This window comes from Oryctolagus cuniculus, chromosome 19 (assembly GCF_051225735.1).
Source record: "Oryctolagus cuniculus isolate XC-2025 breed Fujian yellow rabbit chromosome 19, ASM5122573v1, whole genome shotgun sequence".
NCBI lineage: Eukaryota > Metazoa > Chordata > Mammalia > Lagomorpha > Leporidae > Oryctolagus > Oryctolagus cuniculus.
This window is the reverse complement of record NC_142885.1, coordinates 2,169,838-2,197,201: the sequence shown is the minus strand read 5'-3', so window position 1 is coordinate 2,197,201 and position 27,364 is coordinate 2,169,838. Positions and strand designations below refer to the sequence as shown.

The 27,364-nt window shown below is 43.3% G+C and overlaps 1 long non-coding RNA gene and 1 pseudogene across 1 annotated transcript; both read left to right on the top strand.

Moving 5' to 3' along the window:
* Positions 1-281: 281 nt before the first annotated feature.
* LOC149120293 (uncharacterized) lies at positions 282-21,988 on the top strand. The gene is made up of 3 exons (XR_016225640.1): positions 282-432; positions 9,852-9,955; positions 21,725-21,988. It is a non-coding gene; the product is annotated as an uncharacterized LOC149120293 (long non-coding RNA).
* Positions 21,989-24,982: 2,994 nt separating this feature from the next.
* LOC149120292 (protein-L-histidine N-pros-methyltransferase CARNMT1 pseudogene) lies at positions 24,983-26,048 on the top strand (annotated as a pseudogene).
* The last annotated feature ends 1,316 nt before the right edge of the window (positions 26,049-27,364 follow it).

Sequence of the window (27,364 nt, the reverse complement as noted above, 5' to 3'; positions counted from 1 at the left end):
TGTTCACCCCTCATACACACTGCTCTGCACAAAGGTGCCTTGCCCAAGAACTCCTCACCACTATTCCTCCCTGTGAGAAGTAAACACTTGGTGCATTTTCAAAGTAAGAATGGTAGATTCCGTGCACATGAGAGTGCTTAGGGACCCAGGAAGTTAGTGGCCAAACAGCTGAAGCAAATGCCAGGAAGATTGTCACGCTGTTGTTACTCAGCCAATGAGGAACTGGGGGAGGGATCTGCTTGCTAGGAAATAAATAGCTTTCTGGAACCTGCTCCTGGTGTGCTAGCAAAAGGCGTTGCAAGATCGGAAGTTGGGTCTCGCTCTTCTTGCACTCACTGAGTCGAGTCCATCGCTTGAGTGAATGAGTGAGGCTGTTTCTCACGCAGACCAAGCTTTAGGAATCATCTGTCAGCCAATGGAGGGCTGCCCATGGTGAGTGTGTGTGTTCCCTGAGAGGCAAACATGCGTGGCCTTGCCTTCATTACGTGCCTGTGGTTTCCTGGGCTGTTCTGAGCTTCAGAGACCCCCAGGGATGAGAGAAGGCAGGGACCTCAGTTTCCTTGCTGTGGGAACTGAGGTGCTGCCTGTGAAAGCATACACTTTGCCCACATGAGAGGGTTGTTTGGAGAAGGCTGTACATCTCTGCTAGCTGCTTCCTGAGTTCAGGAAACTTGGCCCTGGTTGCAGTGCTGGTCACAATGGGGTGAGGGTGAGGGACTGAGCTAGAGCTCAGGGCTCCACTTCAGGGGGCTGTGCTTAGTCTGAAGTTTTACTCTTTCTGCTGATGCCTTTTTTTTAATTAAAGATCTATTATGTATTTGAAAGAGTTACACAGAGAAGGAGAGGCAGAGAGAGGCAGAGACAGAGAGGCAGAGACAGGCAGAGACAGAGAGGGAGATGTCAGTCTTCCATCTGCTGGTTCACTCCCCAGTTGGCCATAATGGCCAGAACTGTGCTGATCTGAAGCCAGGAGTCAGGAGCTTCTTCTGAGTCTCCCATGCAGGTATAGGGGCCCAAGGACTTGGGCCAGCTTCTACTGCTTTCCCAGGCCTTAGTAGAGAGCTGGATCGGAAGTGGAGCAGCCAGGTCTTGAACTGGCACCCATATGGGATGCCGGCACTGCAGGTGGCGGCTTTACCTGCTATGCCACAGTGCTGTTCATCCTTATGACATTGTTGTGCCTTTTTTTTGAAGATTTATTTATTTGAAAGTCAGAGTTTTACACACACACACACACACACACACACACAGGTCTTCCATCTGCAATTGGCCGCAACGGCTGGAGCTGTGCTGATCCTGAAGCCAGGAGCTTCCTCCAAGACTTGGGCCATCTTCCTCTGCTTTCCCAGGCCATAGCAGAGAGCTGGATCAGAAGTGGAGCAGGCGGGTCTTGAACCAGTGCCCATAGGGATCTGGCTCTTCAGGCCAGGGCATTAAGCCGCTGCAGCACAGCGCTAGCCCCTGTCTTGTCTTCTAATTCCTGGTGTTTCCAAACTCTCCATCTTCCTGTCCTCCAGTGAGCCCCTCCCCTTGCCTGTTTTTTCACCCCTTCTCCCGTCCAGCCCTTCCTCCTCCTGTCTGCCTATGCATATCAACTGTTATGGCTGTGAATGCAAAGGCCTGCTTTACTCCTGGTGTTTCATTTCATGTTTGATCCTAGTATGAAAGGTGATTTTATGTAATGACTGTACGGGGCCACCAAGTGCCCACACATTTGGCCAGGCATAAATTTGATGTTTCTGTGTGGGTACTTCTGGCTAGGTTTAACATCTGTAGACTTTGTCAGGGAAATCGCCCTTCCTGGTGAGGTTTGAGTGGAGCAAAAGGGCTACTCAGTCCGTGAGCAGGAGCAGACCCTCCTACCTTAGTGCCTTAGATAACTGACTAATACTCTGATAGTGTCCTAGAATTGAATGAATGGCTCTCCTGGGTCTCCAGATGGGGACATGGACATGTTGGTCCCTGGGATCCTCCCCAAATGGCTCAGGAGTGTCAGCAGCTGTATAATGCATCTTTCTTTGCCAATACAGGCAAATGCCAGATACATAGAGGGATGAATGGATGGTTAAATAGATTCAACAGATGCACATACATGGAGACTTCTGCATTCTGTTGTTTCTACTTACATTGGCATTTCTGGTTAATTTCCACAGAAATCTTGAGGATCTGAATTATGCTAAGGTGTCAGGCAGTGTGGTTTTGTAAAGATGAAAGAAACGGAAGTATACCCTGAACGCACAAGCTTGGTGGGTAGATAAAGCAAACTCACCTAAGAAGACAAAGAACAAATCAAAGTAGAGCACAGGGAGATGCTTTGTCTCGCAGAACAGGAGCACAGTTGAAATGTGTGCCTTTGTAATCTGCAATGAGGCCAATTGTGGTCAGAATGAAATTAACTCACCTGTTTCGGGGATTGGTAGAAGGAACACCCTGGTTTTTCCTTAGATGAGCTGATTCCTCCACGTTGGATGTCCATCAGCCACACCTGGGTAGACCCCTGAGCTGTGATGAGCCCAAGATCTCAACACGTTTCAGCCTTGCCTGAGCCTGTGGGTCTGGCCAGGCATTAGATTCCCTCCTTGCAAAATGCCCTGCACGGTGCTGAGATAGTTTGTCCAAGCTCTCTCTCTGATGGCTGAACTGCTAGTGGTGATGATGTACTAGTGTGTTCTCATCCCAGATTAGATCCATGGTCACAGCTTCAGTGAGATACTCTTGGAATGGAGGAGCTAAATTGTTCATGCTCCCCAGGGACCTGTCTAACCAAATCTAGTTGCAAATGATACAGTAGCTTCTCTGGGGAAGGAAGATTGTTTCTTTGGTTTCTAGGAATAATCTATTGTTACACCTAGAAGAAGAGTCTTTGGGTGGAATCCAAAACTCCCCAGCCAGCTGTCTGGTGAGTGGCACACAGGGAGGTGCACAATGTACCATAGTGATTCTTTTTTATGATTTATTTTATTTATTTGAAATAGGTAGAGACAGAGAGGTCTTCATCCGCTGTCTGACCCCCAGATGGCCACAATGGCCAGAGCTGTGCTGATCTGAAGCCAGGAACCAGGAGCTTCCTTTGTGTCAGGATCTCCCCCTTCGGGAACTGGCCAGGTTACCACGAAGGAAGAGTCGAGGAGACTGAGGAAGGTCAAGCTAAACACACTTTATTGATCCTCTAGGCGACTAGGAGGAGAGATTGCTCAAGCCTACTCCTGCGGGCACTAGGCACTATGGACCAGGAGCTTCTCTCCGCGGGCATTAGGCACTATGGACCAGAGAGAGAGGCTGAGCAACCTCTGGTTTACAGCAGCTGAGGGTCCCCTTATATTACAGTTTCTAGAGGCTATCCCCGCCCACATTCCCACCCCCCAGGGTCCCATCATCATGGCAATGACAGTTTGTGGTTAGGCCCTCTAGGCCGTCCATTTTCAAATCTTACCAGCTAGGGTGGCTACTACTCTACTTTTCCTTCAAGCTGGGCGCGACTGCAACTGCGGCTGCGCAGTTACTTTCTTTCAAAGGGTGCTACAGTTACTTTGTTTCAAACAGTGCTACAATTACTTTCTCCATGAATGGTTCCCTAATAGTCCTCCCTTTTCTTTTCTTTAAATGTGCTCGTAGCCCTGCAAAGCCCATTGAGCCGCTGGGCCAAGGGGATGAACATTCTTGAGCATATTCCGGATTGATTTCCAGATTCGGGATCTTCCTTTTCCTCTTCTATTTCTGGCGGGCTGGGTTCCTTAAAGATGGCTAGGTATCCCTTCATATAATTCTGTCCAATTGAGAAGAGGTGCTGTAAGGTAGGCAAGCATACAAGAACCATACAAAATATTGCTCCTATTTTAAACCATTTCCAGGATGGGAGCCAAGAGGAAACTGTGTCAGAGTATTTCTTGTCTGTTCCACTGTTCTGACTTGACCTATCTTAAATGCCACTATATGTTGAAGCTGTATTATCTGTAGAGCTCTCTTAGTAATGTTAGCCTCAAGATGAGCTGTTGCGTTTACCCACTCTAGCCAGGTAGAATGGTTGTGTTTGAACATATCAGCTAGTTGCGTTGCATTAGGAATGGATAGATTGTTCCACGGAATGGTGGTAATGCAAACTCTTCCAATCACTTCACACTTGAGTTCTCTTTCCAAAGCTAGTATAGTAATTATCTGTTCTATTTGTACCATGCGTGCTTCGAGCATCTGGAGCCCCATAACATGTGTCTTAAGCAGTGCTGACGGGTCACCTACTGAGCCTGCTGCTCCTGAATTACCTTCAGGAGGGACTCCAAAGCATCTCTCTGTAGTTGGGTAGTGCTTAGAGCCAGTGCTCCAGTCACAGCGCCAGCTACTGCGGCTGCTGACACTGCTATAGCGACAATAGCTGCTGTTACTCCAAAGTCTCTTTTTTTGTGCATAGGTTTTATTGGTATAGTCAAATCAGACATATTTACTGGTACATATGTGAAGGGAGTTGCCTTTACCACCATATATGGAGCCAAGAATGTTATCATTCTCTCTTCCCATTTCAGGCCTCTTATATAGCAACCAAGCTCCTTTTTAGAATCTAATGAGTGTGTGCATCTAGCATACAATACTTCCCCTTCTGTTCTACCTGTCCAATTTCCTGGGTCTTCCCTTAGTGGAATTTTTACAAAATGTTTGTGAAACATTTCATATCCTGCCTGCCAAAAACAATGTGTTGACTGATTGCTACTTGGAGGTCTACCTATAATATATCTATGCTCTGAGCCATTTTTACAAATAAAAGCAAATTATTAATATCAGGGTATGTATAGGCTGGTGTGTTTTCTACTAGGCCTAACACTTGTTCTGTTTTTATCCTTGGCAATATAATTAAGAAGATTCCCACAATCTCATTAAATTACCTAATATTTTAAATCATTTAAGCATTTTCTTACCTTCAATTAACTTACCTTTATCTGGGCCCCATCTCCGTTTGCTGCTGCTGCTGCCATTTCTGGAGTTCTTTAGTCCTAGCTCTGGAATAGGAAATCCCTAATTCTTTCTGTAAAAAGCTTCTTACAAACATATGAGTTCTTTTGACAGGATAATTGCAATTGATATTCCATTAGTGCCTAATTGGAAATTCCCAAGTCTTGAGGTCCTGGGGCTGGAACCATCCTAACATGTCTTTGGGGCAAGCTAATAATCCCCTTTTCAGGTGTGTCAATCACTACTGCTCCTTCACCTTTCCAAAGGATGGTAGTGGGCCCTTTCCAGTCTTTACTGTTTGGTAATCTATAAAAGCAAGAGTTTTTTATCTTTAAATTTCTGGAGTTGGAGCGTTTGCTCTAGTTCTTGCCATCTCTGATGAATATATCTTTCAGTAGGGGTATAGCCCCCTATTCCTCCCCTTTTCTTTTGAGTAAGGGTGATAAGAGCCAATTGTAGCCGTGCTTCAACGGTTTGAACTACATCAGCAAATTTATCCATTTCTTGTTTTAAGGATTGATTGGCTCTCTCAACCATTCCTTGTGACTGTGGATTATAGGGTGTGCCTGTGGTATGATCAAAATTTAAATATCGGCACAATCCTGTGACCCTTTCTGCTGTGAAGTTAGGGCCATTATCTGTAGGGAGTGCTTGGAAATGAACTAGATTCTGTAGTTCTAATATTCCCCATACTGTTTCCTGAGCAGTCTCCTTAGGAATTAGCTTAGCCCATAGAAGGCCAGTAGATGTCTCAATGGCTACCAGAATTAGCCGGGCCTCATAGTGGGTCACATCCATTTGCCACAGTCCTGACCCTGATCTACTAATAGGAGTAGTAGTTCCTCTTTTATGTACACACCTGGGGTAGTTCTTTATTGTTTGTTCTGCTACAATTTTTGGTAAGCTGAATTGTTGTCTCAAGTATGACACATCACTATGCCATTTAGCATGATCATCCGTGGCTGTCTCAATATGTTCTAGAAAAAAGATGTTTGGTGCCTTACTATGTCATGGAGGACTGGCATTAAAAATAACTGAGCTACTGTTGTCCTGCTTTTACATATACTATTTTTGGGGATAGGTTAACCAATCTTATCTTTAAAGGATTTTGATCTCCTGGGCTGATGAAACCTCCAACTACCCTTACTTTGGCCTCAGTCATCTCTGATGTTTCTGTTATCCACCCCCACTGTCCTGGGATTATGGTAATTTGTGTTTGAAGGTTAAGGGTCTCTATTACCTTTGGCATAAGTACCAGATCTTTTGGGGGCACTTATGAAGTATCCAATCTGTTCTGGTTCTTTTTCCTTAATGTGGCCACCTTGTACTACCAGGTTTATTTGAGTTGTATTTATTTGTGAAACTAATTTGTCAATATTTTCTTTGCCTGGGATTCCCTTATGTCCAGGCACCCATTGGATATAAATTTCTTCTTTACTTTCTATAGCTTCTAGTATGGTTCTAAGCAAGGGTTCTTCAATATTTACAGGTAGGAGTCTGGCCTCAATTAATGTATATACATATTGGGAATCCGTAACTATATTCATTATCGGGGGTCCTTCTTGAAGGGCTAGTAACATGGCTCTTTTTTCTAATTCTTGATTACTTCCCTCACTCTCCTTAACTAGTTTAACTCCATCTGATCTCCAAAAGCCATATTTTCCTTGCCCCTGTTTGCTTCCTCCATCAACATAGTAAGTAGGTCCTGGCACGGGATGACCTTGAAGACTGCTTAGCACCCTTCTAAGCATTAAAGGCACATGGATACATCCAATCTGTGGTACCCAATGCAAGTAGGGGTCGTCCTGAATCATAACATCTATTTTTTATTTATTTATTTATTTATTTATTTATTTATTTATTTTTGACAGGCAGAGTGGACAGTGAGAGAGACAGACAGATAGAAAGGTCTTCCTTTGCTGTTGGTTCACCCTCCAATGGCCGCCGTGGCCGGCGTGCTGAAGCCGGTTCACCGCGTTGATCCGATGGCAGGAGCCAGGAGCCAAGTGCTTTTCCTGGTCTCCCATGGGGTGCAGGGCCCAAGCACTTGGGCCATCCTCCACTGCACTCCCTGGCCACAGCAGAGAGCTGGCCTGGAAGAGGGGCAACCGGGACAGAATCTGGCGCCCCAACCGGGACTAGAACCCGGTGTGCTGGCGCTGCTAGGTGGAGGATTAGCCTAGTGAGCTGTGGCACCGGTGAATCATAACATCTAAATCCTCTTTTTTAATAGGTAACCTATATATAGGTTCTTGCCCTATTTGAATAATGCATTCTTGTCTGATTTTATGTAGACATTTTAGGGCTCTAGTTAGAGGAGATGCTGTCAATACCTTTGGAAATTCCTGTCTACCTACCCAAAGGATATCAGATCCTTGGTGCACTTTATAATTTATGGTGTTACCTCTCATCATAACTGTACAGTAAACTTCCTTCCTGGGGTCCAGGAGCTTAAAGTTTTGTGTTCTTGTAATAGCCTCCTTATAGTCCCTAACTCCTGTCTTGCTTCGGGGGTCCATTCCCTGATACTATTTAACTCTTGGTTTCCCTTCATCATAAGAGTACAAGGTTTTGTCTTAATTCCGGGAACAGCTTGGGTCATCCAATTAAGGAGTCCTACTAACTTTTGTAGTTCATTTAGGGTGGGCTTCTCTGAAGTTCTGGCAACTCTAGTTTTTGCAATGTCCATTTATTTGGGTGCAACAAGTACCCCATCCATGAATAGGGATATTGTTCTTGTAATTTCTCATTTGGTGTCTCGAATCCCTTTTCTAAAAGCATTTTTCTGAGTTTTTCTATGGAATGATCAGACCTAATATATATATCATCCATATATTGATAAAGATCTACTTCTGGGTGTTGTTGTCTCCAGGGCTCTAGTATGTCCCTTAGTATACTTTGGTAAATCAAGGGACTTAATACAAAACCTTGTGGGAGGCAATTCCAAACATACCTATGGCCTGGACCTTGATTATTAACCTCTGGGATGGTAAAGGCAGTGCACTGCCTGAAGTCCTTATCCAGAGGGATGGTAAAATAAGCATCCCCTATATCCAAAAGAGTAACCTGGTTTCTTCTTTGTAATCCTCCAGGGTGTGGAATACCTAACTGAACTTCTCTTCCCTTATCTACTAATTTATTAAGTTCTCTAAAATCTATTAACATTCATCATTTGCCTGATTTCTTCCTTATCACAAATATTGGGGTGTTCCAGGGATTATCTGGGTCTGCTGGAGATAGCTTCCCTTCCTCTAGTAGTCTTTTTGTTATTTCCTTAATTCCTTCTAATTTTTCTTTGGTTAAAGGCCATTGGGGAATCAAGGGACCTTTATTAGGATCTTTCATTTTTATCTTTATTGGGGTGATTTGGGTAGAGAGTTGTGCCATAATTAGGGCTACCCCTAACTTCGTTAATATATCCCTTCCAAATATATTGATGGGAATATCTGGGGATATTAGAATGGATGTCTTTGTCTTCCTTCCTTTTTTGTCTTTCAGTGTAATCTGTGATATTTTTTGTAATTTAGAGCACCCTCCCACCCCCTCTATATTTTTCCATCCTTCTGTTATCCCTTCTTTTATTCCTTTAGCCTCTTGTTCCCTTATTATAGTTAAATCAGCCCCTGTGTCTAACAGTCCTATTATATCTTCCCCCCCTAGGTTTACCTTTAAGGTAGGTCTTTGTTTTAATTCTATTTTGGTAGTTTTGGGTAGATCCCTGTCGCAGGGGTTTCCATCTGTGCTTCCCCCAGGGGTGTCGCATATGGCGGGATAGATGACTGGATATTCTGGGAAGATGCCATCATGGTCTTGGGGGCATTGCCCCCCACTTTCCCATTTTTTGGCTGTCTGCATACTTTTGCCATATGTCCTGTTCTCCCACAATTATAGCATTTTAGCGGAGTTTTTTCTCCACTCCTACAATTTCTTGCCATATGCCCCTTTTTTCCACATCTGTAACAAGTTCCCTGAAAACTTCTTGACCCTTGCTGTCTATCTCCAGCCTTTAAGGCCTCTACCAGCATGGCCATCTTATAGGAGGTGGGCCCAAATTCCCTACAGGCATACATTTTTTCTTCTAACGAATCTCCTGGTCTTAAATTTCTAAGCAACTTTTTACATTCTTCATTAAAATTTTGAATGCTCATGGTGTCCTTTAAATATGTTCTCCAATCCTCTCTAGATGTTTCCATATCAATCTGAGTAAATAATCAATTAATAAACTCAGGGTAGGGTTCTTTGGGCCCTTGTCTGATGCTAACTGCTTTAGGGGCCCCACTGAGAGTTCTCTGGCATTCTTGAAGCACCTCAAGAACCCATATTCTATAGAGGGTTCTGGCATCAGCAAATCTAGGGCCAGCTGCTTCTTCTGGTGATAATCCAATTCCCCCAATCTGATCTGATGTTAGTGGCATTGGTCCAGCTGCGTCGGCTGGGGGAGGGGGATGCATCTCATCCCATAGCATCGCCTTCTCTTTTATCTTATCTATGATTAGCTGTTTCTCTGCTGCAAAGCCAGGAGTTACATTCAGTAGCATATTAATGTCTATCGATGTAAAGTTCACTGAAATTACCACAAAATAAGTGATGGTAGCTGGGTGTGTGAGACCATGTTCCTGAACTTGTTTAAGCCAAGCGGCTATGAGTCCAGGTCCCACAGGCTCATATTCTCGTCTACCACCTCTTAACATTATCGGGTAAGATGACTGTTCTTTTGCTTTTTCTTCCTTGCTTAACTCCCTGGGAAAAACCTGAGATTTTTGCCTACATTCTGCTATGGCATCATAGAGCTTACAGGCATCTCCTGTATTTTTTGGATTTAATGCCTTGCCACAACAAATTAACACCTTAAGGGTGTCTACTGCACATTTATAGTCTTTCCCTGTTGTGGCGCCTTCTTCTTTTTGTAGAAATTCCTCCAGGAGGTTTTCTACCTCTTCCAAGGTCTGCAGTTCTTGGAGGTCCCGTCCTTTACAAGCTGCTGCCAGCTTACAAGCCCATGTTACATTTCCTGGTGATTAGCACTTCACTTTCTTGCCTCTTGGTGCCTGGCCTGGAAGGACCTTCATCGTCTCTATACTCACTAGTGCCTGTCTATTCTTTTGACTGGGACGTCCCACCCATCGTGGTCTCTTTCAACCACCACTACTCACCCTTTTGACGATTCCTCAAGGGCTCGTCTCCTCACCACCATCTGACTTCAGGTCCCTGTTCAGGCGCCAGCTGTCAGGATCTCCCCTCTTCAGGAACTGGCCAGGTTACCATGAAGGAAGAGTCCAGGAGACTGAGGAAGGTCAAGCTAAACACACTTTATGGATACTCTAGGTGACTAGGAGGAGAGATCACTCAAGCCTACTACTGCGGGCACTAGGCACTATGGACCAGGAGCTTCTCCCCACGGGCACTAGGCAATATGGACCAGGGAGAGAGGCTGAGCAACCTCTGGTTTACAGCGTCTGAGGGTCTCCTTATATACAGTTTCTAGAGGCTATCCCCGCCCACATTCCCACCCCCCAGGGTCCCATCATCATGGCAATGACAGTTTGTGGTTAGGCCATCTAGTTAGGCCACCCGTTTTCAAATCTTACCAGCTAGGGTGGCTACTACTCTACTTTTCCTTCAAGCTGTGTGCCACTGTGACTGCGCAGTTATTTTCTTTCAAAGGGCACTACAGTTACTTTGTTTCAAACGGTGCTACAATTACTTTCTCTGTGAATGGTTCCCTAACAATATAGGAGTTACTGAAAAAAGTAAAATCATAAACTTTGAGATAAAATGAAATTATAACTTATCAACATCTATGGGATACAGCCAAAGCAGTTTTAAAGGGAAGTTGATAGCATTAACTTACATTAAAATACAGAATGGTCTCAAAGATCCAGTGATGCATCTCAAAGACACAGAAACACAGGAGGAAACCAAATGCAAAACCAGAAAGAGGTGAGAAATTGTGATGTCCAAAGCAGAAACAAATGAAATTGAAACTTAAAGCAAATGATCAATAAAACAAAAAGATATTTGAGCTGATTAATGTAATAGATTTTCCTTTAGCCAGACTTGCAAAGAAAAAAAAAGAAACATTCAAATAAAATTAGAGATGAAAAAGCAGGCATTTGAACTGAAACAGAGGATGCTAAGAAACTACTATGAACAAGCATGTGCACATAAACTGACAAACGTCGAGAAAGTGGATAAATGAAGCTTCTTAGGGCCTATCAAGATTAAATCAAGATGATATAAATCTAAATACAAGAGTAAAAAGAAACAAGATTGCAGCAGTAATTAAACATCTGCCTTCCAGTAAAAATCCAAAACATTTTGGATTTGCTACTGAATTCTATTAAACATTTGAAGAGGAACTTATTCCAGTAATAGTCAACCCATTTCAAAATATGAAACGGGATGGAACCCTGCTAAACTGACTTTACAAGGCCAGTGTCACTCTTATCAAAAACAAAAAAGACAAAACAATAAGAAAACAGACCTATATCCTTTTTGAACAAAGATGCAGAGATTCCCAAAAAACTTAATTAAAAAACCATATAAAAAATCAGACATCATGATCAACTTCAATTTATCCCAAGAATCAAGAGTGTTTCAACAATAGCAAGTCAATAAACAACATAAATCACAAGAAGAAATTAAAAGTAAAAAAGCATATGGCCACCTCAATAGAGGCAAAGACAATGTTGGATAAGATTCAACACCCCTTCATGTTTAAGAAAATACACAAATTAGATATAGAAGAAACATAGGGTCTGCGCAAGTCCTTGGGCCCCTGACCAGGTGGGAGACCTGGAAGAAGCTCTTGGCTCCTGACTTTGGATTGGCACAGCTCCAGCTGTTGCAGCCATCTGGGGAGTGAGCCAGTGGATGGAAGACCTCTCTCTCTCTGTCTTTACCTCTCTGTAACTCTGTTTTTCAAATAAATAAAATAAATCTTTTAAAAGTTGAAAACACTTCCCATCAGATCTGGACGAAGATGATAATGTCCACTTACACCACACTTCTTCAATAGGGTACAGGAAGTATTAGCAAGACCATTTAGGGAGGAGAAAGAAATTAGCTTTTTTTATACACTAAGGATGAACTCCTTGAAAGAGAATTCAAGAAAAAAGATCATTCACAATATCTACAAAAATCAAATGGATAAGAATAAATTTAACCAAAGAAGTGGAAGATTTCTACAATGCAAACTGCAGATCACTCATGAAGGCAATCAACAAGGAAACAAAAACCTGGGAAGTTACCTCTGCTTATGGATCAGAAGAGTCAATATCATTAAAATACTTACACTACATAAAGCAGTCTACAGATTCAACACAGTAACTATCAAAATATCAAGAACATTATTTACAGAATTAAAAAGTGATCCTGAAATTCATGAGATAAAAAAAAAAGACCCAGATTAGCCAAAGGTGAATAAGGGGATTTGGGGGGCAGGGTCAGTCTACCTGCAGGCATCACAAGACCTGCCTACAAAACATATTACAAAGCCATATATATTAAAATTACACAGTATTGGTAAAGAAAATATATATAGCTCAATGGAGTGGAATACAGATCCCAGAAATTAATTGATGAATATATAGCATCTGCTTTTAGACTAAGATGACCAGCATCCCAAGTCACTGACGATAAAGCTGCATGAAGAGCCTAGAGGGAACCCTTCTTGGAGCTCCATGGGGAATAATATACCTGCAAAACTAGAGGAGAGGAAGAAAAAGGGAGGGCACGTTTTTCTCTCCCCACCACACTGCAACTGTGTCCTGTACAAGATGATAGAGCAGGCACCATTTCAGACATACCCAATAGCTGCACCAGCTTTTCAATGCCAGAACCAGCCAAGTAGAGACTCCCGAGTCTGGTGGGGAGAGCTAACAAGGAGCTGGGTGTTCGTGACTGTGGGAGGCTTGTGTGCTGAGATGTGTGCATGAGAGGGCTCAGGGTGTGGCTGGGACTTTGGGATGTCACTGTGGGAGAACCCACAGGCTTAGGACTCCCTGGTTACCTGGTGAGGGACATGCTGCAGAATCTGAGCTTACTCTGAGGACTGCACAGATCCTTTGTGTGGTCACTGTGGCAGAGTGGATGAATATAATACTCCCAGGGGCTAGCGCTCAGACACCAGTCTCCTTTGAGGAGAGGAGTTCAGCTAAGTAGAATAAACCTCTCTCCTGATAAAGAGCAAATTTACCATGTCAAATCTAGGTGTGTCACCATAGACATGCCCTTCATCATGGAGAACTGACAGAGTTCCCTGGCCACACCTACCACATGCCTCTAGCTATTCATTGAAAGCAGATACTCCACTAATCTACAGAGGCATAATACAAAGACAAAAGCCACCACAGTGAAAAAAAAAAAAAGAAACCACTGGGCATCTCCACAAATGCCATTTAACAAATGCACCAAAGGAAACAGTAAGGAAGAAAACAACACACCTAAACGAAACAACACTTGAATACTAGATTGTGAAGATGATAATACTGAAGAAATGCCAGAAATGGAATTCAAAAATTGATTACTCTGAAATAATCAGAAGCAAATGCATAAACTACTGAAATGCATACATGACATGAAAGAAAATTTCTCCTCAGCCACACACGTTAGACCAACTTTTGTAATCAAAAGTACATTCATGGTAACATTACTAAAAATTCCCAAGCAGAGTGATCTAGTGCTCCATTGTGCCCCTGCAGCAACAAAACCTAGAAAATCCACAGGAATCAAGTTTCCAGAACCTGGGATGGATTTACCACCTTACAGCAGTCAGGGGAGGGAGGGGTTCATACAGAAAGCTGCAGCTTTAAGGAAGCGCTGCTGCAGTTTAAATCCCTGCCCCATGTTCCATTCTCAGGTGAGCGGCAGTGCTAATGGCAGCAATACAAACTCCGGACACAAGCTACTCAGACCAGAAGGGGCAATGCCGACATCAGTCTCAAAGACCACACTTCTCCACTGGACTGTGAGAAGGTCTCTGAGGTGTGGCACGGAGGCTGCTTGCCTCTGGTGTGCCCAGCTTGAAGCCTTTCCAAGGATGTGATAGCTTCTCAGGCGACACTTGCAGAAAGTCCATAAAGGCACAGCATTGGCCCCAGAAGGCCGAGGGACCAGAGATCAGATGGGATGAGCCACAGATACTCTGAAGAGGGGTAAGTGAGGGGACGGGTCAGGAGCTACTTGGGATAACAGGACATTTAAACTTCTTGTGTATGCCTTGTAATCACGGACACTACCACATCCGCGAGGTGGGCTGCGTGCACAGGAGATGGGAGAAGTGTCCCAAGATTTCAGCTCTGGCTGATGTGCAGGATGCACACAGGAGGTGTTGAGTGTGGCACAGAGGACAAGTTGCTAAAAAGCACTGAAGGAGTGGAGCAACCTGGAGTCAATCTGCAGGACTGGAAAAGGATTTTCTTTTCCTCAGTTTCCTTTGACTTAAAGAATTTTAGGAACAGAAACTCTGAACACTTCAGTAGACACAGAAAACATAAGGCAGACATTCCAAAAAGAGATGATAAAAGAAAATGAACACTTAGGCCACACAAAAAACGGGAACAATGAACCTGAGGTGGGGTTGGAGCAGAGATGACAAGAGCTATACGTCTTGGGTAAGAAATTGTGTGTCATGCAAAGAAACATGAAAGCAAGTCTCTTTTACAAGAAAGTGAAAACATAGAAATATTCTACAAGGACAAAAACAAGTCAATTTTATTTTGTGCAAAAAAAATCAAATCATAAAGATCTAGAGCAAATTGGGAAAACCACACATGACCAAAATAAGAATGTCTTCGAAGAAACAAATTTTAAACAGGAAGCAAACAAATTCTAGAGCTTCAAAGCAGAACTGAAATGAAAACAAAAACCACAACAAATCTTAAAAGTGGATTTGAGTGTGATGAAGAATAGTGAGCCTAAGTGCCAGATAATTGAGATGTCCCAGTGCAAGGAACAGAGGAAAAATAATGAAGAACAGAGTTTAAAAGCAGTGAAACTGTATCAAATGTACCATGTCTTGTACAAGATAAGCTGCATAAGAAAAGGAGACTTTAATAAGGAGAAACAATAATGACATAAACACTATCTGAAAAGTTACAGGTGGAGGAAAAGCTTGAGCCTACACCTTGAAGACACACAACAAATCCATGGCAGAATAAACCTCAAAGACATCTAAATTGAGATATTTTATACTCAAATTATAAAAAAAAATTGGGGAACCATATCTGCCCATCTCCATAAGATGCCAATGAGCACACCCCCATCCCACATCAGAGCATGTCTTCAGCTTGCTCTGACACTTAGTCTTTGACCTTGATGCTTCTAGGTAGATTCCTGGAATTCACAAATGTGAATTCTCCCAATTGAAAACGTCAACATGAAGTAGGGGAGAGATAGTAATTCCCTTACCTGCTTTGTTTTATCCAGGACTAAACAACCAGAGTCAAACACTAGGAAGTATTCCAGATGACACCCTGAGGCAAACTGCCTTCTAGTGGAGACCTTAGATCAGCACTCAGAAGGATGCCCTACTGCTGTCCCTGAAGGGTGCCCCATTTAGCATGAAGCCATCAGTATGGTAGCAGTCCCCGTATCCCTAACTGCAGTTAGGGTCCATTCTTCTGGGTGGGGAGGGGGTGGTAATGTGAGGAGGTATTTGAAAGAACAGTTAGGTCAGTTCCCCACTGAAATGGGGAAAGAGGATGTCCCTTTAAGCATGGACAAGACCGTTAGCAAAACTGATGAAATCTTTACTTAATATATACTAAATTGATCTTCTGTATATAATTAAAAATGAATCTTGATGTGAATAGAATGGGAGAGGGAGTGGGAGATGGGAGGGTTGTGGGAGGCAGGGAAGTTATGGTGGGGAAAAAGCCATTGTAATCCATAAACTGTACTTTGGAAATTTATATTTACTAAATAAAAGTTTAAAAAAAAGAAAAAGACCATTAGCAAGAAAAAAGTGCCAATTCCATGATTCTGGGTCTCTAGTTTTTTTTTTTTTTAATTTATTTGACAGTTAGCAAGAGAGACAGGGAGAAAGGTCTTCCTTCTGTTGGTTCACCCCTCAAATGGCCGCGATGGCTGGAGCTACACTGAAGCCAGGATCCAGGTGCTTCTCCTGGTCTCCCATGCAGGTGTAGGGGCCCAAGCACTTGGGCCATCCTCCTCTGCCTTCCCAGGCCACAGCAGAGAGCTGGACTGGAAGAGGAGCAACCGGGACTAGTACCTGGCGCCCATATGGATGCCAGCACTGCAGGCAGAGAATTAACCAAGTGAGCCATGGCACCGGCCCCCTGGGTCTCTAGTTTTATCATGAGAATATAAGTTTACTATTGCATACTTCTGACGGCTTTTGTATTTTATCATGAGCAGTCTATAGGGGACTGCATTTCCAGGCTTGAGTTGGGCCCTTACCATCTGTTACCTGAAATCCTGTACCTCAACTCAATTGTACTAAAGGACCCTGTCTGTCATTTCCAGAATTTTCTTCTCTCTTGGAGACCCCTCCTGATCTCTGTGGAAAGAGCATCCTGACTTAAATACATCTTGCTTGCCACAGGTATGGAAGTGCACACACACACATACACACAGTAGGTTAACAAAGATCTCAAAAAGAGATTGAGAAACACTTAGAATTTTAATTGCAGTGAAACAAAATACAATCACCTAATGGATGAAGTGAAATCAGGGCCTAGAAGAAAATTTATACCTACAAGCAACTACAATAAAAAACAAATATCTGAAATCAATCAATTCTTTGAACATATTTAAGAATAAGCAAAAAAGAACCTAAATCCATCAAAAACTAGCAGAAGAAACAAAAGTAGAGACACATAAAGTGCCACACAGTAAAACAACATTAAGAAATCATTACCAAGACAGAAACTGAATCAGTAATAAAGACCCTTCCAGCAAAGAGTAGCCCATGACTGGATGGCTTTACTGAATTCTAACAGGAATTTGAAGAAGGTCCAATCCTTCTCAAGCTATTCAGAAACAATTGAAAGGGGGGGGATCCTCCCGAATTCATTCTATGAAGCCAGCATCACCTTAATTCATAAACCTGAAAAAGATGCAACAGAAAAAGAGAACCACAGACCAATTTCCCTGATGAACATAGACACAAAAATCCTCAAAAAAAATGTTAGCCAATTGAATCCAACAGCACATCAGAAAGACCATTCAGCTTGACCAAGTGGGATTTATTCCTGATATGCAGGAATAGGTCAACATTCACAAAGCAAACAATGTCAAACATCAGAAAGACCATTCAGCTTGACCAAGTGGGATTTATTCCTGATATGCAGGAATAGGTCAACATTCACAAAGCAAACAATGTCAAACATCACATTACCAACCTGAAGAACAAAAACCATGTGATCCAATGGCTGCAGAGAAGCCATTGGATAAAATACAACACCCTTTCATGATGAATACTCTAAGAAAATTGGGTAAAGAATCAACATTCCTCAATACAATCAAGGCATTTTATGACAAACCCACAGCCAGCATCCTATTGAATGAGGAAAAGTTGGAACCATTCCCACTGAGATATGGAACCAGACAAGGATGCCCACTCTCAACATTTCTATTTAAAACATTCCTGGAAGTTTTAGCCAGAGCCATTAGGCAAGAAAAATAAGGTAAAGGGATACAAAATGGGAAGGGGGAAGTCAAATTATTCCTATTTGCACATGACATGATTCTATATAGAGAATCCAAAAGACTCCACTAAAAGACTATTGGACCTCATAGAAAAGTTAGGTAAAGTAGCAGGATATAAGGTCAATTCAGAAAAATCAACAGCCTTTGAATACACAAAGCCAAGGCTGAGAAAGAACTTTTAAGATCAATTCCATTCATAATAGCTGCAAAAAAAATCATACCTTGGAATAAATTTTACCAAGGATGTCAAGGATCTCTATGATGAGAATTATAAATATTAAAGAAATAGAAGATACCAAAAAAATGGAAAAATCTGCCATGTTCATGGATTAGAAGCATTAACATCAAAATGTCCATTCTTCCAAAGTTAATTTACAATTTCAATGCAAGTCCAATATAATACCAAGGATAAAGAGTAAGGCTGAAATTCATATGGAAACACTGGAGACCTCAAATAGCTAAAACAATCTTATACAACAAAAACCAAGCTGAAGGCATCACAATACCAGATTTCAAGACATACTACAAGGCAGTTGTAAGCAAAATAGCCTGGTTCTGGTACAAAAACAGATGGATAGACCAATGGAACAGAGTAGAATTGCCAGAATTCATTCCAAGCATCTACAACCAACTTATATTTGACCTAGGATCTAAAACCAATCCCTGGAGCAAGGACAGTCTCTTCAACAAATGGTGTTAGGAAAATTGGATTTCCACATTCAGAAGTAGGAAGCAGGATCCCTACCTTACATCTTAACCATCCACTCAACATAGATTAAGGACTTAAATCTGTGACCCGATACCATCAAATTATTAGAGAACATTGGGGAAACCCTGTAAGACTTTGGAACACGCAAACCATTCTTGGAAAAGACCCCAGAGGCACAAGCAATCAAAGCCAAATTAAGAAATTGGATTATATCCAATTCGGAAGTTATGCAGTGCAATAGAAACATTCAACTATTTGAAGAGCAAATGACTGCATGGGAGAAATTATTTGCAAACTATACAACTTATAAAGGTTTAATAACCAAAATATATAAAAAGATCAAGAAACTCCACAACAACAAAGCAAGCAACCCAGTGAAGAAATGGGCAAAGGTCTTAGACATTGTTTTAAAAGAGGAGATCCAAATGGCCAACAGACACAGAAAAAAGGCTCAGGATCACTAGCCACCAGAGAAATGCAAATCAAAACCACAATGAGGTTTCACCTCACCCCAGTAAGAATGGCTTCCATACAGAAATCAACAAATGCTGGGGAGGATGTGAGGATAAAGGTACCCTAACCCACTGTCGGTGAGAATGTAAACTGATAAAACCACTGTGGAGGACAGTATGGAGATAGCTCAGAAATCTGAATATAGATGTACCATATGTCCCAGCCATCCCATTCCTGGGGATTTTCCCAAGGGAAATGAAATCAGCATATGAGAGTTATCTGCACCCCCCATGTTTATTGCAACTCAGTTTACACTAGCTAAGTCATGGAAGCAACTCAAATGCCCATCAACTGAAGACTGGATAAAGAAATTATGGGATATGTACACCTTGGAATACCACACAGGGGTTATAAAAATGAAATCCGATCATTTGTAACAAAATGAATGAATGTGGAAATCATACTTACTGAAAAAAGCCAGTCCCAAAGGGACAACTACCATATGTTCTCCCTGATCTGTGATAATAGAACACCTAAAAAGAAATCTGTAGAAGAGAGGCAATGACTCTAACAGCCCTTGTCTTGTTGAGGAATTTTTTTTATACTATTTGTCAAACTCTTAACAGTTTAACATATGTGTATATAGTCAATTGAAAATAGATCTCAGTAAAAAGTAAGAGTAGGAATAAGAGGAGGAGGAAGAGGGGTGGGAGTATGGGCATGAGGGTGGGCACAGTGGGAAGAATCACATGTTTCTAAAGTTGTAATTATGAAGCATGTGGAGTTTCTAACTCTAAAGCTGTATAGTTCTGCATACTTTCCTACGGACTTACTTGCAGTTTAAATACTTGCCATGGGATCTCAAATACCATTAAACTGGGTGGTAAATATATCATCTTAAATGTTAAATTGATCATATGGGTAGGATTAGGGGTCTGGTAATAATTAAAAAGGAATGGATGTTCCAACATGATTAGCAGTTCACACAGCAGACTCAGAATCTGAGTAGCTTCTGATAGACAATCCCTTTAAGTAGCACTCTGACCTCAGAATCAGCCCTTTAAGTCTTCTTGGTCTGTCTGAAAAATCCATGAGAGCATTTGGCATCAAAAGCCAGAGACTGTTCAAAAAATATCTGAGAAGAAGGACCTTCATGGGCGAGAGCTCAGTGGAAAGAAGTGGTCATCAAAGAAGGAGGTACTTTTCTCTGAAGGCAAGAGAGGACTTCCACTTTGCTTATGGCCTTGTCTAAATGCTGATGGAGTTTGTGGATTCAAAAGGCTTCCATAGCCTAGGGAGCTCATGTCAAGGTCCTTGGGTGGTTACTGACATTATACATAAGAGTTTTAACTGTTTTTTTTTTTTTTGACTGGCAGAGTTAGACAGTGAGTGTGAGAGTGAGAGACAGACAGAAAGGTCTTCCTTCCATTGGTTCACCCCCCAAATGGCCACCATGGCCTGCATGCTGCACTGATATGAAGCCAGGAGCTTCCTCCTGGTCTCCCATGCCAGTACAGGGCCCAAGGATTTGGGCCATCCTCCATTGCCTTCCCGGGCCGCAGCAGAGAGGTGGACTGGAAGAGGGGCAACCGGGACTAGAACCCTGGGTACCGGCGCTGCAGGCAGAGGATTAGTCAAGTGAGCCGCGGTGCTGGTCAAGAGTTTTAACTGTTAACACAGGAGTTGCTGTGCACTAACTTCTCATGAAGTACCTCTAAGTGTTGTATTATGTCTAGGTGCTCGCAAAATGATGTATCATTCTTCAGTGCTTCTTTAAAGTTAATTAAGTTTCTAAAAAAATGAAGTGAAACTAACTTCAAGATGAAAGGACTTTGAACAGTCCTTGTCTCAACTGTTGAGGAACAGTTTTTTGGTGTAAACTGTGGAACTCTGCTTAGTAAAGAGCTGGTCTTCTGTGTATAAAGTTAACTCAAAAGGCCTCCATAGCCTTGGCAACTCATGACAAGAGCCTAGGGTGATTACTGATGCCATAAACAAGAGTGTCAATTTGTTAAGTCAACAACAGGAATCACAGTGCACTTACTCCTCATGTAGGATCTCTTTCCTTAATGTGCTGTACATTGTGATTTAATGCTATAACTAGTACTCAAACAGTATTTTTCACTTTGTGTTTCTGTGTGGGTGCAAACTGTTGAAATCTTTACTAATATATACTAAATTGATCTTCTGTATATAAAGAGAATTGAAAATGAATCTTGATGTGAATGGAAGGGGAGAGGGAGCGGGAGAGGAGAGGGTTGTGGGTGGGAGGGAAGTTATGGGGGGAAGCCATTGTAATCCATAAGCTGTACTTTGGAAATTTATATTCATTAAATAAAAGTTTAAAAAAAGAAAAAAGTTAATTGAAAATGGACCTTAGTAGAAAATAGGACTGGCAATGGGTCAGGGAGCAGGAGGTGGGATGAGAGAGTGGTGGGAGGGTGGGTATGGTGGGAACAATCACTATATTCCTAAAGCCGTACTTATGAAATGCATGAAGTTTGTATTCCTTAAATGAAAGTCTTCTTTGTGAAAAAAGAAATCATGGATGGGACTGGTGCTGTAGCATAATGTTGCCACTTGGGCAGTTCAAGTTCCAGCTGCTCCACTTCCAATCCAGCTCCACAATGCACCTGGGAAAGTCAGAGAATCTCAAGTATTTACGTCCTTGCACCCTTGTGGGAGACACACAAGAATCTCCTGTCATCAGAGTGGCCTAGCTCCAATCACTGCAGTCACTCAGGGAGGGCACCAGCAGATGGAAGATCTTCTTTGTCTCTGAATCAATCAGTCAGTCAGTCACTCTCTCCTTCAAATAAAGCTTTACAAAAAAATCAGAGTGGGTGTTGTGGCACAGCAAGTTAGGCTTCTGCTGCTCAGCTGACATCAGAATGGCAGACCAAGTCCCAGATGCTCTGTTTCCAAGCATCTCCATGTTAACATCCCTAGGAGGCTGCAGACCATGGTTCAAGGACTTGAGTCTCTGGCTCCCACCTCGGAGATCCACATGGAGTTCCTGAATTCTGGATTCTACCTGTCCAGCGCTGGTTGAACCTGTGGGTTGAAGACTTCCCTCATTCCCTCCCTTTCTCTCTCTCCCTCTTCCCCTCCCCCTCCCTCTCTTTCCCTCCCTTTACACCCCCACTTCATGTGTTTGTGTGTGTGTTCCTTTGTCTCTGTCATGGTCACTTTTAAATTAATAAATCTTTAAAAAATAATCAGTGGAAGCAGACAATGTGGGATGTTGTTCTTGGTATCATGATGTGATACCATAGATCCATTTGTGTCAAAATATTTCAACTCATTTTCTTCACCCCCTCTCCTTTTGCAGTGCATAGCTAGTTCATGAAGAGGGTCATCTGCTAAGAGCAAAGTGAGTTGTTTTTTTCCTGTCCATCCCAGAGCCATGAGGAGACTGAAGCAAGAGAGAGATGAGGTGCCTGGGGGCCCAGAATCTTGGAGGATGCCTCTCCACAATTCAGAACAGCTTAAACATGTCATGCAATATTCTACACCTTCTACTTCTCTCCCCAACCTCTACTTCCCTCTGCTCAAGACAACCAGAGACAGCATGAGGCCCCTACTCAAAGGTCTCCATCCGCAGATCTGCTTGGTACTATCGCAAACCATGCAAACAGAAGCTTCTCAGGCCCATCCACCATGAGTAGACTCTGGGAGACAGATCTGCGTTGCTGCCTTGGCATGCCCTCCACAGCTCATCCTGAGATTTTACAAGGAGGTGACTTCAAGCTGGACAGACCTCCAGAGTATAAGACAAGTTTCCCAATTTCCCTGCACATGAGAAGTGAGTTGCAATATTGGGTCAGTGATAATGGCTTGCTGGACACAACTGCTCTCATGATCCCCACCGTTGGCCTCTTCCTCAGGTGAGGAGAGACTGGAGGGCAATCTGAGAATGTGGGCTACCTGCTACACCATTTAAATGAATACATATACATGAATCAACATGCAAAAGTAACAAGTGTAGTTTATATACATTCTGTGAGGATGCCTTTAGCAGATGCCTTGTTTTCCTTTTTGGTTTGAGAAGGTTTCACATTGCTCACTTGATTAGGCCATGCTCAAGTTCAAATCTGCCTCCTATTAAGAGTCAGGAAACACTTCTCTGTCACCTGCATTGAGCTTCTCAGGAGACTGAAGAGGGAAGATAGTAAAAAACAAAATACAGGCCTCAGAGTACGAAGGTGTAAGAAGAAGCTATAATTTTATTTCCTCATGTGTACTCCAGTTCATATCACCCCTTCCAGAAAGAGGCTCAGAAATAGTAGGCACAATCTAGACTCTGTAAACTCAATACACGGACTTGAGAATCTGATGGGATTATCAGATGGCGCATACTAAGGACAGCCTGACAAGGCAGACCACAAATGCAGGCTGGGAGGCTGAATGCATCCCATCAGGTACGTGTATGACACAGTCCTTATCGCTCACTGCATTTTCTGCAGTCTAGGACAGACAATGGCCCAGGTATACAAATAATGTGTCTCAGGGCCAGTGCTGTGGCATAGTGAGTAAAGGCAACCCCTGAGTGCCAGTATCCCCTAGGGGCACTGGTTTTAGCCCCAGCTGCTCCTCTTCTGATCCAACTCTCTGCTATGTACTGGGAAAGCAGTAGAATATGGCCCAAGTCCTTGGGCCCCTGCACCCTCATGGGAGACCTGGAAGAAGCTCCTGGCTCCTGGCTTCAGATTGGCCCAGCTCCAGCCATTGCAGCCAACTAGAGAGTGAACCAGCAGATGGAAGACCTCTCTCTCTCTCTCTGCCTCTCCTTCTCTCTGTGTAACTCTTTCAAGTAAATAAATAAATCTTTAGAAGAAGAATGTCTCTCATTTGTACCCATTTTTGAAAGGACAGAGATGTCCCTGGCACTACAGATGCTGTGGTTAATAAAATAGGGCTCCTCTTTTGCATGAGCTTAGGCTACTGGTAACTTTAGAGATGTACATTTTTGTTAGCATTTGAAAAGCAAAGTAACAGAGAAAGAAGACAGGGAGAGAGCTTGAGAGACAGACAGACATCTTCTATCCTCTGGTTCATTGTCCAAATGGCCACCGCAGCAGTGGTTGGGCCAGGCCACAGCCAGGACATGGAGCTCCATCTGGGTCTCCTACATGGGAGGCATGCACCCAAGGAATGGGACAATTTTTTGCTGTCTTTCCAGCCATTATACAAGGGAGCCTAGATAGGAAGTGGGGTTACAGGTACTAACATTCATGACCTATGGGTGCTGACTTTGCAAGCAGCTGCTTAGCCTGCTGCTCCACAACACAACACCCTAGTTATGTTGTTTTAAATGCTTGATAGAGCAAGTTAATTCTAATCCCATTAAGTCTGAAGTCCTGAGGCATGTCTACACAGTCAGAGGTGGAATGAGGTAAAGGGGACCAGGGCATTGTTTTAGGGGAACAAAAATGAGAACTCAAGGGCAGGAAGGTAAGGGATCAAAGCCAGAACAAGGCAAGCAGGGAGAAGGAAATACTCATGTTTGGAAGCACCGGATGACAGGATGTTTGTCTAATGACAAGTGTGCTCACAGGAGGTTAGGCGCATGCATCTCACTGAGGCACACTGCAGGGTCCTGCACCTACTTGCAGAAGAAGCTAGACCACAGCTTCTTTCCTGTAAATGCAGGAATAGAGTTTGCAACTGGCAGACAAGAAAGCAAAAGTGAAGGGGCTGGGCAGGGTCAGACAGCTAAGCTCCAGTCAGATCACAAAGACTAGAAAGGATGGCTTCAGGTGCCTGGACCCAGCCCTGCCCCGTCTTCCTTAGACCCACCTGCTTTGGTCCAGGGACCAATGGGAGAGTATGAACGGAAGCAGCTCTGCTTTGCTGAGCTTGATGCCCAGAGATGACCCACCAGGCTTACGCTGGGTGTCTGAGCTGTATCTTGGGGAGCCTTGGAGTGGCATACAAGAGCCCTTCAGCTGTGGGAAGATCCCCATTGCCATTGGCCCCAGGAATTATGCCCATGACACATCAGAGTACAGGACCTTGGAAATATTTCTTGGTAATACGTGCACAAATCCTGTCACTGTGCCTTGGGCCAACTCTTACTAAGGCCATGCACAGTCCTTTAACCCTGTGGGGAATGCCAAGGATCCCTCAGCACCTCAGGGGTTCCAGCATGGAGGCAGCACTGAGGAGAGCAGGGAGTGAAATGTGCACTGAGTTTGCAGCAGGTTCATGTTGGCACCATCAAGAGGAGGACGGAGCATCTGCCACCAAGCCAAGGATGGTGGCAGGGATGCAGCAGAGGAGTTTAGCACAGCTTCCCGCCACTCAGCTGCCAAAGGCTGCTGGCCAGACAGCAGCGGCAGCTGTGCTGGAAGTGGTGTGGTGGAATCACTGTTCTCCACCCTGCACTGGGGCTCGGCCATGGCGATGTCCTCAGCTGCCTTGAGCAGCATGGAGGAGGAAAAGGACAGGCTGGAGCACTAGCAATTCTGGAAGATCACAAATGCTCTCAGCCACTATGGCCCCAGAATGTAAGAGTTGGCACATTGAATAGAAAGAGAATTTTGATCACTTCCAGTTAATCAGCAGAAACTGCTTCCTCAATATCTTAACTTTGACAAGATCTCAAACTGCATTGATCCTAATCAAGACATGCTACTGACCATTGTGAACGACTTTATAAATATGTTTGGAAATAAAGGATATGGAGAATATGGAAAGAATGGAAAGATTTCGACAGCATCTACACTTCACATGAAAGTTAAAATCCCATACTGAGACACTTTGTGAGACTGTAGTGAAACTGGCGAAGCAGGATGGGATTCCTGCTACCAGCCAATCATTATAAAAATGTTTTTTAAATTTTCCGAGATATGGGATCCTTCAAAAACAAATATTCCGGTACATGGTGCTAGACTAGAAAGATTGGTCTGGAAAATATCTCTGCTAGGTTGTGAGTGCCAAGGAAAGGAATGGACACTTTTGTGCTTTTCCCCAAGGTTTATACTAGAAAGATGCTCTGAAATTAACAAACTTTATCCCTTGCCCTTAGTTCCCTCAAATGTTCTATGAAGAAAGTACATAATCTGCATGCATCTAGACTGTTAATTTTTCCAGATGAAAGTTTCAGAAAAAGTCTGCAATGTCACAGCTGGTGTGCATGTGGGAAGGACAGAGGCCGACATTGAAAGCCCCTGAAACTGGCACCTGAGCCACCTCCCAAAGGCATTGAAACAAGTGTGGTATGTGGAAGACACCCAGGACTAGAGCATATTCACATAGAGGTGGAGGCAGAGGTCCTGTGAAGGAAAGATCAAACATTACTGCAGAAACCTTCGTGTGTGCCCATTTCCCAATCTGGATACCCAGGAGAGTCATTCATCAAATTCTAGAACACTATCCAGAATATTCTGACGTCAATTATCTAAGACAGTGAAGGAAGGAGTGTGACCTCTTGATTACAGACTGCTGTCCTTTTGCTCTATTCAAGCCTCACCAGGAAGGGCCATTTTCTTTGCACACTGTAGCTGTTCAGATGTTAAACCAAGCCAGAAATACCCACATAGACACATCAAGAATGAGGCTAGGCCAAATGTATGGGCACTCGGTAGCCCAATCCAGTCATTATGTAAAATTAACTATCATACTATGACCACACAGAAAATAAAAAAAAATAAAAACAAGATTAAGGCAGGGTTTTTGCACTCATAGCCATAATCCTTGATATGCATAGTTAGGCAGGAAGAAGGAGGCTGGAAAGGGAGAAGAGGTAAAAAAGGAGCCAAGAGAAGGGGATACTAGAGGGCAGGAAAATGATGAGACTGAAAAGGCAAATGACCAAAGAGAAAACAGTTCCTGAGGGGTGAGCAGAAGGAGTAAAACTCTGGAGTGAGAGCTGTATCTGAAGCCTGAGCCCCCAAGTTTACCTCAATCCCTCCTCCCTCACCCCAAGCTGACCAAAAATATCACTGGGCCAACCAGGGCCCATTTCCCCAAATACAGGAAGAAGGTATCAGAGTAGACATGGGCAGCCATCTCCAAACAACTCTCACTCTCACAAAAGGTTCATCCACAGGCAGCTCCTCAGGACCCACAGCAGTGAAATGGGGGCTCCTGCCTGCCCTCATTTCTGGGCATCTTTGGAATTCAGTTTAGTATAGGAAACCACATCCAAGTAATGAAGGCCAACACATGTGTGTTTGTCTCTCTAGGGACACATACTCACCTTGGATGGCCCTGCATTTGTTGACTGATGCTTCATAGACTGGTCTGTATGATGAACAACCTCACTCATCCAGTCAAACGATGGGTTCAGGAAGTGCATGTACCAACATCGAAACTTGGTTAACAATCTTGCAAGATTTCCAGCTTGGTAGGTCAGCATACCTGGGGTGGTTAGAGCCGACAATTGATTTCCTAGCATGGAGTTCCCTCCCTTCTTCTTCTTCTTTTTTTTTGACAGGCAGAGTGGACAGTGAGAGAGAGAGACAGAAAGGTCTTCCTTTTGCAGTTGGTTCACCCTCCAGTGGCAATTGAACTGCGCTGATCTGAAGCCAGGAGCCAGGTGCTTCCTCCTGGTCTCCCATGCGGGTTCAGGGCCCAAGGACTTGG